This window comes from Capra hircus, chromosome 12 (genome assembly GCF_001704415.2).
Source record: "Capra hircus breed San Clemente chromosome 12, ASM170441v1, whole genome shotgun sequence".
In the NCBI taxonomy this organism is placed as follows: Eukaryota; Metazoa; Chordata; class Mammalia; order Artiodactyla; family Bovidae; genus Capra; species Capra hircus.
In genome coordinates this window covers 21,756,116-21,771,652 of record NC_030819.1, presented here as the reverse complement: position 1 = coordinate 21,771,652, position 15,537 = coordinate 21,756,116, and positions in this window count along the sequence as shown.

Sequence of the window (15,537 nt, the reverse complement as noted above, 5' to 3'; positions counted from 1 at the left end):
TTCTATGGCAAATACAACAAGTTTCTCAAATTTCTTCATTATTTCAAATCTGAAGTTAGTATTAATAGATAGACCAATCTCATAAGACAACCTTAAGTAAAAGACCACAAATTAACTCATCAGAAGAGCAGGTTAAATAAGGCCAGTTTCCATATCAGGAAGTAAAATATAACATGATCAAGATATGAGAAGACTTAAGTGACCACTATGAATTTGAAAAATATGATCTGTTAAAAACTAATCTTAGGGAGGCTGGGGGAAAACAGAGAATAGACACTAATATTTTGAAAATAACACTTAAAAGTAAATTTTAGTGTATAAAACTAAAAAATGCAATTGGTTGATAAAATATATTTCACAAATAAAAATACATGTTCTTCGTACATTAGGCTTTTTTTTTCCCTCCAAACAAAACTGTTCATTATAACAAAGACTATCACAATATAGCAAGGTGTGGCTTATCAGTGAGATTCCCCATTTTATTAAAATGCCCAAAATAATAATGGTTATAATGAGTTATGCTATTTTTTTCAGACTATCAGCTATTTAAATCTTTTCTCTAAAAAGGTTTTAAGAAATGTGTTACACTGTGAGAACTTCATGAGTTACATGAAACACATTTTTCCAGGTAATTCATGATCTGAGATTTATTCTAATAAGTCTTTTTCATGTTATTATTTCTTATTAAAGGAGATAAAAATAGTGATACCATTTTTAAAAGACAATGAAAGCAGTGGTACAATCAGGTTATTAAATTGGGTCCTGAGATGAGACAAAAATATATTGAAATCTGCTTTATCATTTACTAGTTATATTACTTTGAGCTTTGGTTTTCTTATCTCTAAAATATATAATAATAATATCTTACTCACAAGAATGTCTTGAAGATTTAATGAATACTGAATGTTCTTATCTCAGTAACTGGTTCACAAAGCTAAATAATGTTTAATGAATAATACTAGTTTCATTAGTATTATTGACTATAAGGATTATTTGAGTGTTAGCTTCTCAATTCTGCTTCTATCTTATTATAGATCAGTTTGCCTTATTGGTATATATAACTACTAATTACAAAATAATATTCCTTTACTTTATGGTTGCCTAATTTTCACTTCAAAAATTTCATCTGAAAGTGAAGATATAAGTGGTGAAAACTATCCACTGCCTACGTAGCTATGGTCTTGGGCCAAGGAGGAAGATACGAGGCCCCTTTTGTACATGGCAGAGAAACTGTGTTCTCATTTCTTCCTGATACTGTGAGGAGAGATGGAGAAGATTGTGAAAGAAGTGGAAGGAACATGACTCCTTAATTACACAGCACTTTTATGGAGCCACATTTGTCACTGGTCCCTAGTTAAAGCCACTTCAGATGGTCTATTTTTTACCTCCAAATTGAACAGTTTCACCTGAACACTTTTCCTCATTCATTCGCTCAGTCTCTCGTGCTTTGTAAGAGGATCTTGCATCTCACGTTTCAGATACAGAGCATTTTTGACATGAATAGTATTCTTTATGAATTCATGCCAGAAATCCATGTATTTATGACTATTTTTCTTTCCTCAATTACTGACCAAGAAGAGAACAAGACTGATGAATGTCAACTAAGTCAGAGATATGAATATCAAGATGGTGTGAGTGACATGTGATAGGTGAATTATTGAATATAAAAAGATCATGTCAGCAAAGAATTGTGACTAGAATATGTATGAGTTTATGTTCTTTCTCCTTTTAAGCAATCAGAAATGTGAAAAACATAAATATGATGATTACAGAGGAACAATACATACATAAACAGGTACAATAAATAATTATAAACCAAATAAAATCAATACCTTACTAGTATTTCTGAATAAGTAAACTGTGGCTCTCAGATGAATTATACAGACTGTTTACACCTAATTTTATATCAATATTTAAATATTGACTGTATGATTCACAACGTATTTAAGCTCCATGAGTAAACAAGACATATTTACATAATCAAATGGAATACAGGTTTATATAAATGAAATAGGCTTAGTATTCTAGCAAAAATTATATAGGTTCCTATAACATAATATATAAATCAATAAAACCAGAAAAAATTGCCTCTGGCAAATGCATTATAGATATATTTATTTAAAATACGTTTTACTTAACTCAGTTCAGTTCAGTTGCTCAGTCGTGTCCGACTCTTTGCAACCCCATGAATTGCAGCATGTCAGGCCTCCCTGTCCATCACCAACTCTCGGAGTTCACTCAAACTCACATCCATCAAGTCGGTGATGCCATCCAGCCATCTCATCCTCTGTTGTCCCCTTCTCCTCCTGCCTCCAATGCCTCCCAGCTTCAGAGTCTTTTCCAATGAGTCAACTCTTCAAATGAGGTGGCCAAATTATTGGAGTCTCAGCTTTAGCATCATTCCTTCCAAAGAACATCTAAGACCGATCTCTTTAGGATGGACTGGTTGGATCTCCTTGCAGTCCAAGGGACTCTCAAGAGTCTTCTCCAATACCACAGTTCAAAAGCATCAATTCTTCTGCTCTCAGCTTTCCTCACATTCCAACTCTCACATCCATACATGACCAATGGAAAAACCATAGCCTTGACTAAATGGACCTTTGTTGGCAAAGTAATGTCTCTGCTTTTGAATATGCTGTCTAGGTTGGTCATAACTTTCCGTCTATGGAGTAAGCATCTTTTAATTTCATGGCTGCAGTCACCCATCTGCAGTGATTTTGGAGCCCCCAAAAATAAATCTGACACTGTTTCCACTGTTTCCCCATCCATTTCCCATGAAGTGATGGGATCAGATGCCAAGATCTTCGTTTTCTGAATGTTGAGCTTTAAGCCATCTTTTTCACTCTCCTCTTTCACTTTCATCAACAGGCTTTTTAGTTCCTCGTCACTTTCTGCCATAAGGGTGGTGTCATCTGCATATCTGAGGTTATTGATATTTCTCCCGGCAATCTTGATTCCAGCTTGTGCTTCTTTCAGCCCAGCGTTTCTCATGATGTACTCTGCATATAAGTTAAATAAGCAGGGTGACAATATACAGCCTTGACGTACTCCTTTTCCTATTTGGAACCAGTCTGTTGTTCCATGTCCAGTTCTAACTGTTGCTTCCTGACTTGCATATAGGTTTCTCAAGAGGCAGGTCAGGTGGTCTAGTATTCCCATCTCTTTCAGAATTTTCCACAGTTTATTGTGATCCACACAGTCAAAGGCTTTGGCATAGTCAATAAAGCAGAAATAGATGTTTTTCTGGAACTCTTTTGGTTTTTTGATGATCGAGGAGATGTTGTCAATTTGATTTCTGGTTCCTCAGCCTTTTCTAAAACCAGCTTGAACATCTGGAAGTTCACAGTTCACGTATTGCTAAAGGCTGGCTTGGAGAATTTTGAGCATTACTTGACTAGTGTGTGAGATGAGTGCAATTGTGTGGTAGTTTGAGCATTCTTTGGCATTGCCTTTCTTTGGGAACTAGTCCTTACTAATTAGATCAGTGTGTTCTCATTCATTCATTTGACAAAGCATACATATAATTTTGCTGGTATATTTGGGTTTTTAAGGTTCTGTTATTGATTATCTCATTTTAGGGGATGATGCAAAAGAATTTGCTAACCTATTTCTGGAGTATATCCTACATAAATTATGTCTTATCACTTGAGAACTAGGGAGAGAAAAAAAGAGAAACCATGTACCACACTTGGAGAGTTGGAGAACTCAGGTTTATTATGCTGGTGGGCCCAGAGGGGTTAACACTCTCACCAGGGAGGCCTGGCGTGCTGCAGGTGATGGGGGCACAAAAAGTCAGATATGACTGAGTGACTGAACTGGATTAACTGAAGTGAATGATAATTCTAAGTGAATAGAACTGCTGGTTGAACTGGGCAGGACTTGTCTGTACTTTTGGGGTTTTTAATTTATTAGTTTCTATTAGCTTCACTGCCAAAAGAAAAAAAAATTGAACTGATAATAATTACATGTCAAATCTATATGTGATTCCTATCCTATAAGTTATTCCTTGAAAAAGAAAACAATGTCGCAGGCTCCTTGTCCTGAAGTAATAGCCTTGGGAGAATTTGGTCACATGGAATTTATGTAGTCCTCAGAGATGAGAGTCTGAAGGAGGCAGAGAATAATCATTCTAAGCCATCACTGCAATATAGGACTGCTATGGTTATCTTCTATTTATCCTGTTCAGAAGAATACCTGAAACCCAATCTCTTACTACCCTTCTCAAAGGAAGTGGGGTTTTCAATGGCTTAATATGGCCAATAGATTATATAGGGGGAACTTTTATATTCCTTATTAAGCACATTCATCTCCAGTGGGAAATGCACCTGAAGGCAAGACTAATTAAAAGGAACAAGAGAGCACCACTTAATCACCCCCTTCCTTCTTTGTCAATTATATTATTTAAGTAGTACTATTGCAACTCACGTTCACCCCCTGACCCCTCCCCACAAGCCAAGCATAACTTAAGTGTATGCTGCTCTTGCGCAACTTGATTTGGATAATATGTTTTTTCGAGTTAACTTAAAAATTATTTTGGGTAAATGACATGTATGTAATGGTGCTACAGCAGACATGGCCTGTTCTTAAAGTAGTAGGGGAAGATCGTTTCATTCAAGTCAGTTTTTCTTGGAGGCTCAGCTGGGTAATTAGGAGGTTTAAAAGGGCTACATGCCGAATCCTGATATTCTGTAAAATCGCCTTAGTCATATTTAGTTCACTATTAGAAGTTGTGGCGCCTATACAAGATCTTGTATTTGAGTATCTCAAAATATTTTATTCCGCTTTAAGCTAGATACTTTAACATTCTTTAAATATTTTTGTCCTTAGTAGACCGTTTATCTAAATGTTTTGTTATTTTTTTCACTAGTTACTCATAATTATTTGTGTTTTGTTTAGTTTGCAGGAACTTTGAGGTCTTAATAATTTTTTTTGCTATACTGCAAAGGAATTTTAGGTTATCTCAGTATAGCAAAAAATTTTAAACTCTTTTATGGCCTTATCATTTTTGAGTAATAACTCAAGTCTGGGAAAGTAGTAGTAAAATGAAATAGAATTGGGTATCAATACAGGTAAACATGGAATTTGGGCAAAAGGTAACTGTAAATTTGTAGGCAAAAGTAACATATAACAAAATATCATTTAACACCTATACTATGCTAAAACTAACAATAATGGTATGATTATTAACTTCAAGATATATTTACCAAAAATGATAAAAGCAAAGGACAAAAAGGTATGAAAGTTATTTTACATATAAGTTACTCAAAATTATCATTATTTTCTTCAAAAATGTGATATAAATTAGTTAAATAGTGATGTGACTATTTGGAAACTATTCATGATGTAACTTAACTAAGCAGGTATAGCTACAAAAAAAAAAAAAAAAAAAAAAAAAAACCCAAAAGCAAAAACGCACACTGACTATAAGAACATAGATTATTGCAATATGTATTGCTTTCCTGGATTAGTATAATGTTTAAAGACATCACATTTAGGTGCCAGGAACCTTTATGATGCTCTTTGATCTCAAAAGCTTTAGAGCTGAAAGGATTTGGAAGTTGTCATCAGCAATTGCTGAAAGCTGCCATCTTATTTGATATTCCTTTGATATTTGGCCTCTTTTTAGTTCTATGGATTTGAAAGTTGTTTGGGGTCATGTATTAATATTCAGTGTACAATAATATTCTCTTCATATAGAGATAAAATATTTAAAAATATTTTTAATATCAAATACTTGCTTGGTTCCAAATTATCAATAATCTTACATAATTTAAAATAATTTATCTTGTCCACTTTGCTTTTTAATCAACCTAGGAATAGCAGAATCTTTTTTTTTTCCCCTGATTCTAGTTTTGTGACAATCCAGGCAAGGGGATTTAACTTTATCACTTTTCACTGAGTAAATGGGGTAATATAAACAAAACTACAGTGTAAGAATAAAATGTCAATGGCTGAGCAAATATTCTCCCTTTGTTTTATTTCCCTGATGCAATTGGAACTGATAAAAGATACTATAAAAATGAAAAGTCAAAATGAAATAAAGATTTTAAACTGATTTACCAAAATTACTACCAAGTATCATTTCTTTTGATAGATTCCTTTAAAAGTGGAATGGGAAATACAAGTGAATGACTTGAATCTAAGTTTACCTGCAGACTGTATTTTATTTTTTGGAAAGATCTGTTTTCTCTAAGAAATAATCAAACCTATTTTAGGATTTCTAAGTAACACAATATTTACCAATGCCAACCTTACTAGGATTTATACAGCTTAATATTTTCAAACATAGAAACATAGAATTTAAATTTTTATTTTTAATAAATTTGACTGTTAGGAAAGATGACAGTGTTTTAAGCATTACAATAAGAAAAAGACAACTGGGTCAGAAGTATTGTGGGGTATTTTTGTAGAAAATGCATGTCAATTTTCTCCTATGCTTTTCTCCAAAGCTAAACCTACAACTGCATACCAATCTACTGTCTGTTGTCTGATTATCTTATACATTCTGTCTACATAAATTTGGGTGTCCCTGGTGGCTCAGATGGTAAATAATCAGCCTGCAATGCAAGAGACCTGGGTTCAATCCCTGTATTGGAAAGATTCCCGGGAGAAGGGAATGGCTACCCACTCCAGTATTTTTGCCTGGAGAATTCCATGGACAAAGGAGCCTGGTCGGTACATGGGTTCACAAAGAGTCAGACACGAATGAGTGACTAAGCATGCAGGCTCACTACATAAATTTGCTCATGACCTTTGACCACTTGAATATTTTCACTATCCTCATTGTCAACAAGATTATAAGAATCTTACACATTATAAATTAACTGCATATTTAAAATATTTGAATCCTGTAATATGGATAGAAATACACATATATGTCATATATATGCTATGAAATATAATAAAATGAAACTATGGAAATGACCCAGATAACCATGATGGTGTGATCACTCACCTAGAGCCAGACATCCTAGAATTCCAAGTCAAGTGGGCCTTCGGAAGGATCACTAGAAACAAAGCAGGTAAAGGAGATGGAACTCCAGCTGAGCTATATCAAATCTTAAAAGATGATGCTGTGAAAGTGCTGCACTCAATATGCCAGCCAATTTGGAAAACTCAGCAGTGGCCACAGGACTGGGAAAGGTCAGTTTCATTCCAATCCCCAAGAAGGGTATGCCAAAGAATGTTCAGTCTACTGCACAATTGCACTCCTCTCACACACTGGCAAAGTAATGCTCAAAATTCTTCAAGCCAGGCTTCAACAGTATGTGAACTATGAACTTCCAGATGTTCAAGCTGGTTTTAGAAAAGGCAGAGGAACTAAAGATCAAATTTCCAACATCCGTTGGATCATAGAAAAAGAAAGAGAGTTCCAGAAAAACATCTGCTCCTGTGTTATTTGGCTATGCCAAAGCTTTTGACTGTGTGGATCACAACAAACTGTGGAAAATTCTTAAAGAGATAGGAATACCAGACTACCTTACCTGTCTCCTGAGAAACTTGTATGCAGGTCAAGAAGCAACAGCTAGAATTGGACATGGAACACCAGACTGGTTCAAAATTAGGAAAGGAGCATGTCAAGGCTCTATATTGTCACCCTGTTTATTTAACTTATATGCAGAGTACATCATGTGAAATGCCAGGCTGGATGGAGCACAAGCTTGAATCAAGATTGCCGGGAGAAATATCAACAACCTCAGATACACAGAAGACTTACATGGACTCTGCATAGATCCTTGACCTACTTCTTTCCTGATTTGGAGCCAATCTGTTGTTCCATGTCCAGTTCTAACTGTTGCTTCTTGACCTGCATACAGACTTCTCAGGAGGCCAAAGTATTGCAGTTTCAGCTTCTTTGGTGAAGAACTGACTCTTTGGAAAAGACCCTGAAGCTGGGAAAGATTGAAGGTAGGAGGAGATGGGGACGACAGAGGATGAAATGGTTGGATGGCATCAAATTGATGATGGACAGGGAAGCCTGGCGAGCTGCTCTCCATCAGGTCACAAAGAGACAGACACAACTGAGGGACTGAATTGAACTGACAGGCAGCCAAGAACCCACTGCTTATCTTAAGAATTACATTACCAAAACTCTGGTATTTAATTATGTGCTGTACTTCTCTCGATACTTTCACCTGATTCAAGATATTGTATTTTGTCATTACCTTCCTTTCTATCTTATATTTTACCATATATGGATACATCCCCACACAATATAGCTCCTCCGTCCATGGGATTTTCCAGGCAAGAGTACTAGATTGGGGTGCCATTGCCGTCTCCAAATATAATGTATAGCTTAGGTTATTTTAAAATTTTGTATACACATTTTTATATGTATGCAAACTTTTTCATTAGATGTAGTAGATATACCCATATCGTAATGCTTTATTATAATTCATTTTCTTGGCTTGGATAGTACAAGTTAATCATAGTTGCTTTATTTATTTATATACAACCCTATATTCTTCCATGATATGACCACTATTACAATAAACTCACTTTTCTTAATAGAACATTCTCAATCATAATGTAATTTTGTTTTCAGAATTTAAGAAATTTAGATAAATAACATTTAAAATTGTTTTGGCTGTAGGTGGCATAAAATTTTGATAATCATTTGTGGTTTTTGCTTGGGTTTTTTTGACAAAGATGTCAAGATTAGTACTACAAATATTTAATTTTTTTCTCATATCAAAGGATTCATCTTTTGGGACATACACATAAAATTCAATTCTATACTCTCTAACTTCTCAAGGATAGAAAATAAAATTATATTTGATCAAATTATCTCTTTTAACTAAATGATACCACAGCTATCTCTCTTTGGTATTGAAGCCTATGGACATGTACTCCTCTATGGATTTTAGACTCTGTCAAAAAAAAAAAAAATCAATTCTTCCACCTAGCTGGGAGAGCAGCAGAATACCCTCACAATGTGTGATCTTTATGTTTTTTCATTTTCATGACTTCTCAAAATATTTCTAAACAATGAATAGGAATTAATACTTCTGGAGCAATGACTGAAAATCATGCTATAAAGTGTTAACTTTATAGATTATTTTAGAGTGAAAAATAAGGAAGCTTTTAAAAGATCGACTGGTTACTTTTACTATAGGTGAAAAATGTTTATTATTTTGACTTAGGATTTGCTGAGTTTTCTCTAAGAGTTGAGAAAATTGTGGACAGATTTTATCTGGTTGGAGTTGCACTGTAGATTCTTCAAATACATTTTTTAAAATTACTTTTTGTCGCATAGTATATAATTGTTATCTGAAACAGTATCAGCTCAGTTTAAGTTATTTTGCCTTTCTTGGAACAAAAACCTTTCCTGAAACTTAAATTTATTTTATCTTCATATTATACATTCATCTAAAGAGATCAAATAATGCAAATCTATGAACATTGGAATAATATGTCTAAGCTTTGTATTCACTTTGTCATTTTTTAAGGGAAAAAAGGTGAGTTTGGAAAACATGATATAAATAAAATTTTAAATATTATTTTTTCTAATTCATATTTACAAATATAGCAGCTGTTTTCTATGTATAAGAAGATAAAAATTTAATTTGTGGTTACCTAAGTGGTTTTAAATCTAAGCTTTTTCCATTTTTAAGTGAAAGATGCTACTGCAAAGATTTACTAAATATAGAAAGCACTGCAGATCAGAAGATATGATAACCTGATTATCAGCATCAATATTTTAGTGACATCTGAGAAGGCAGATTAATGATGATATTGAAAGATATTGGCTATGATTATCAGGAAATAACTAGTTGAGCTACACTCTTTAATAAGAGGCCAGTGAAATGTTGCTTCCTAGAAAGTAAAACAACAACTACTCACCTAAACTGCTATTTTAATTTGCATAGAAAATGATTTTTAATTATAATTTCATTTGGATATTGCCATGTAATTTGTTGATTGTTTAACAAATTTTAAGATGATATACAAATTCCTTGATATTCTTTTGTGACTGTATATATTAAAAATAATATATTAACATGAGTAATTCTTTGCTATTATTCTTGTCCTTGAAATAGAATGTTTATATTTTCTGGGTGGTTTATTCTGGTACATTTAAATATTTTCATACAACTCATTCAACATACAGAAGAATATAGTTAATATCATGGAAATGATTCAATTTACTAAACACAAGGGTCATTTGCTCATTAAATACAAGGTCACCATATTATTATGTCCTCTTAGTTTATGACATATTCCATCAACTCTCCTAGTTGAAGATTGATCTCTAGACTCTTCCTGCCATCTAGATAGTCAGATAAATAGTTTTATTAGGATTGACTTGTCAACCATGAGATGTTGTTGTTAGCCACAACCCTGGAAAATAAAAATATTTTATATTTATCCACAGCTCCAAAATGTGTTCAGGTACATCTTCTAGTATGTATGACTCATTATAAGGGATTCCATCAATGAATCTTTTAGTTCAAGGCCAAGACCCTTAAATAAAAATGAGTATTTGTGATATATTACATTTGACAGGTGAGTAGAATCGTGCTGTGCTTAGTCGCTCAATCATGTCTGATTCTTTGAAAACTCATGGACTGTAGCCCGCCAGGTACCTCTGTCTATGGGGATTCTCCAGGCAAGAATATCGGAGTGGGTTGCCATGCCCTCCTCCAGGGGATCTTCCCAACACAGGGATCGAAGCCAGTTCTTCCACATTGCAGGCGTCTGAGCCACCTGCTTTATCTGCTTTACTGCTTTACCATCTGAGCCACCATGGAAGCCTGAGTAGAATTGTGGTTAGACGTAAAAAGACTTCTTCTGGGATATAACATGCCATCAGTTCAGTTCAGTCGCTTAGTCGTGTCAAACTCTTTGCGACACCATGAATCGCAGCACGCCAGGCCTCCCTGTCCATCACCAATTCTTGGAGTTCACTCAAACTCATGTCCATCGAGTCAGCAATGCTATCCAGCCATCTCATCCCCCGTCGTCCCCTTCTCCTCCTGCCCCTAATCCCTCCCAGCATCAGGGTCTTTTCCAATGAGTCAGCTCTCCGCATCAGGCGGCCAAAGTATTGGAGTTTCCGCTTCAGCATCAGTCCTTCCAATGAACACCCAGGACTGATCTCCTTTAGGATGGACTGGTTGGATCTCCTTGCAGTCCAGGGGACTCTCAAGAGTCTTCTCCAACACCACAGTTCAAAAGCATCAATTCTTTGGCGCTCAGCTTTCTTCACAATCCAACTTGCCATAGATGCCTTTAAATAACGCATTCTATGTATACAAGTTCCATTGTGAGAATAATTATTCCCATAGATTAAGATACATTTTTTTCTGTTTTTTTTTCTTATGAAAAGTTGTTTAGATTATATTTTCAAGTTTAGAATGAATTGCTTTACAGCTGAAGTCATTAATATATATTGTTCAGTTCAGTTCAGTTCAGTTCAGTCGCTCAGTCATGTCCGACTCTTTGCGACCCCATGAATTGCAGCACGCCAGGCCACCCTGTACATCATCAACTCCCAGAGTTCACTCAGACTCACGTCCATCGAGTCCGTGATGCCATCCAGCCATCTCATCCTCGGTCGTCCCCTTCTCCTCCTGCCCCCAATCCCTCCCAGCATCAGAGTTTTTTCCAATGAGTCAGCTCTTCACATGAGGTGGCCAAAGTACTGAAGTTTCAGCTTTAGCATCATTCCTTCCAAAGAAATCCCAGGGTTGATCTCCTTCAGAATGGACTGGCTGGATCTCCTTGCAGTCCAAGGGACTCTCAAGAGTCTTCTCCAACACCGCAGTTCAAAAGCATTAATTCTTCGGTGCTCAGCCTTCTTCACAGTCCAACTCTCACAATATATATTGTTACCACATGCAAATAGTCATGTCAGATTTTGTGAGACAAAAAGAATTAAAATGATAAATAAAGCATAATTCTTGCTTATGGACCCCATAACTTAATAAATATGTTTTTTCACAATGACTTTTAAATCTATCTGGCAAAAAGTGATCTTGAAAATATGTTCTTTTAACAGCTAGAATTAAATAAGGACACACTGGTGTTTCTCAAAGGCTAAAATTGAAGCTTATTATCTTGTCCTTCTGTATTTTCTAATTCCCTTCTTTAGCACCCAGTTCCTTTCCATAGTCACCTATGCACAAATCACACATATTTGACCTGGTACTTCCTGTAGCTCCTCTTCTTTTTGCTTTAATTTTTACTGGGAAGCCAGATGGTGTCTGACCCTCACTCATCTATAATACTCAAGCCAGCATCACCCTTGGTCCTCACCCAACTCTAACTGCTAGTTGGCCTTTTGAAAGGGAACATTCTAAACTAGCAAATGAGAATAGGAGACTAATAATCCATTTAAAAAATTTTTCTTTCCTAATAACTTACATTAGTTTTCATGAACCCCATAAGAAATTTAAATTACTCTGTACTTACAGGGTACAGAATATTACAAACATATTACTAAATATATATACATTTTTTTTCTGCCAAATTCATCAGTTCCAGTTCTCTTCTTATTTTATCCTTTAATCTACTTTTTTAATGCATGTAAAGAGAGCCCCTGACTGAGCTATGTAATTTGTGTCCATGTATTTGGTAGAAGTCTGTTTGGGGATGGGTCTGGAAGACTGCAAAGAACCTGGAGGGCTGAGATGGAGTAGGGGGTGGAAGGGAGGGGAGGGGACATATGTATACCTATGATTGATTCATGTTGATATATAGCAGAAACCAACACAATATTGTAAAACAATTATATTTCAATTAAAAATAAATAAATTTAAAAATTTTTAAAAAAGGGTTAAGGCATCTCAATGAAGGTCAGTTTCTTTCAGAGGGCATTTAAAAAGAAGCAATGGCTGAGTCAATGTTCATTATGTCTTTATCATCTAAAATAATTATGCCTGATTTGAAGAAATATGGAGTTGGAATAAAGTCAGGATGAGGTCCCCACTTAATATACCAGCTTCTTATATTGCTCCTTTTACCAACTTCCAAGCTTCCTTATGGGGCTTCCCTGATAGCTCAGTTGGTACAGAATCCACCTGCAATGCAGGAGACCCTGGTTGAATTCCTGGGTTGGGAAGATCCCCTGGAGAAGGGATAGGCTACCCACTCTAGTATTCATGGGCTTCCCTTGTGGTTCAGTTGGTAAAGAATCTGCCTGCAATGTGGGAGACCTTGGGTCAACCCCTGGGTTGGGAAGATCCCCTGGAGAAGGGAAAGGCTACCCCCTCAAGTATTCACACACAAAGTTCCATTTTTGGATTATCAGGTTGTTAATACATTCCAAAAGCCATCCTAAAGTTTCACACCTCTGTGTATATATATTTATTTTTGCCACTTAATCAGGAATACTTCTTATTCTTTTCAGCTTAAGGACCTTCTATTTGGGCTGTAACTCAGCTCAGAAGTTATGCTTTCTATGAAGCATTGTTATCACAATTTCCATCTTAATACACTCCTTTTATAGCTTGCCTATACTTCTAGTGATGTTTGTGTGTGTGTATACACACACACATAAAATCATCTATATGCAATTAATCAAATATACATATTATACGTATTAATCTATAAAATATCTATAAAACTAATTTACATATTGAGCTTCTTAAAGCTAGAAATTGTATTTTATTCAGCAATCTGTCTTCAACTAACATGTTATTACACAGAAGATGCTTGATAAAAAATTACTCAGTCACCTACTGAATGAAATGGTAGTTCAGATATGTATGCAGGCTGGAAGACAAGCATGTTAATGAAAAATAACTGTCTTCCTTTTCAAATGGAATACTACCAAGATAGTACCCTCCTATCCCTGAATCATGAACTTAATGTCTACATATTTGCTACAATAGTATATATTACATATAATTTTATGAAATATACACACTTTAAAAATTCATTCAGAGAAGATTTGACTCTTCTTGGCTGAGAACAGTCTCTAGTTATGTGGAATAGCAAACCACAGTGGAGACTCTACAGGTTGCATATATAACAATATAATGTGTACCTAGGTGACAATGACATTTGAAAGATTGAACCCTTAATAGACATTTTTATAATTTAGAGTTTTGAAAATAATTGTACTGATGTGGAGGGATTCAAACTCTGACTCATGCTAAAATATCACTGCCTCCTGGCTCCCTGCCAAAATGTTAACTGAAGTTGTGGATCACTAGATAAATCTTCTAAGATCCATGCAGATCAGTTAAATGCGAAGGTGTTGCATCCTACATGAAATAGACTTTCTGTTAAATGGGAGTATACCTTCTTAAAAACATGATATATAGGAACAAACAAAATCTCCAAAAACCTAAAACAAGAAATATCTGCATTAACCAAATCAGATAAAACTTTGCCTAAGAAAAATATGACCAAGTAGAGTGCCATAATGATCACTACCAGATCAAAAGCAAAGAATCTTTATCTGCAATTTTTCTCACTCTCAACTTGTATCATTTGATTCTCTTTGCAGTTCCGAGATCTGCATACACCCTTTGCAAGATGATTAACATTTCCTGCAGTTTTTAAAAACTTTTAAAAACAAGTATATTGAGGTATCACTGGAGAAAGAAACTGATATCCCAAAGCTGCACATATTTAATGTAAACAATTTGATGATTTATGAAATGTGCATACACCCATGAACCTCAAAGTAATGGACAAAATCGCAAAGTATGTTCAAAGTAATGAACATATCCATGAATCCCAAAAGTTTCCTTGTGTTCCTTTGTACATTTGTTTTAATTTCATTTTTATCATTGTGCGGTATACATTGTAAGAACACTCAAGATAAGATCTACCTTCTTAACAAATATTTAAGTGCACAAAATATTATTGTTGCTTATAGGCACTATGGTAGTAGATCTTTAGAACGTAACTCATTTTACATGACTGAACTTTATATCCATTGAACAACTTCTTTTCCTCTTCACCTCCAGGCCCTGGCAACCACCAATCCATACTCTGGTAAGTTTGACTAGTTTAGATAGCTCATGTAAGTAGAATCATGCATGATATGTTCTTCTGTGAATAGTTTGTTTAATTAAACACAATGTTCTCCAAGTTGTTCATCCATGTTGCTGCATGTTGGGTTTTCCTTTTTTATGGATGACTAATGCGCCATTGTAGGAATATACTACATTTTCGTTATTCACTCATCCATTAGTGGACACGGAGGTTTTTACCATATTTTGGCTAGTATGATTAACACTGCAGTGAACATGAAAGTGCAGATATCCTCCTCAAGATCCTGCCTTCAATTCTTTAGGCTATATACCCCCCGAATTGGTAGATTATATAATAGTTGTATATTTAACGATGCAAGGGCATGTGGTACTGCTGTGCTTTCCACTTTTGCTCCATTATTTTACAGACCCACCAACACTGTACAAGATTTCAGTTTCCCAGATGCTTATCAGCACTTTCTTTTTTTCTAGTAGCAATCTTACCAAACGTGAGGTTATAGCTCATTATAGCTTTGATTTGAATTTCCCTGATTATTAGGGATATTGAGCAACTTTTTATGTACATGTTGGCCATCTGTATGTCTTGTTT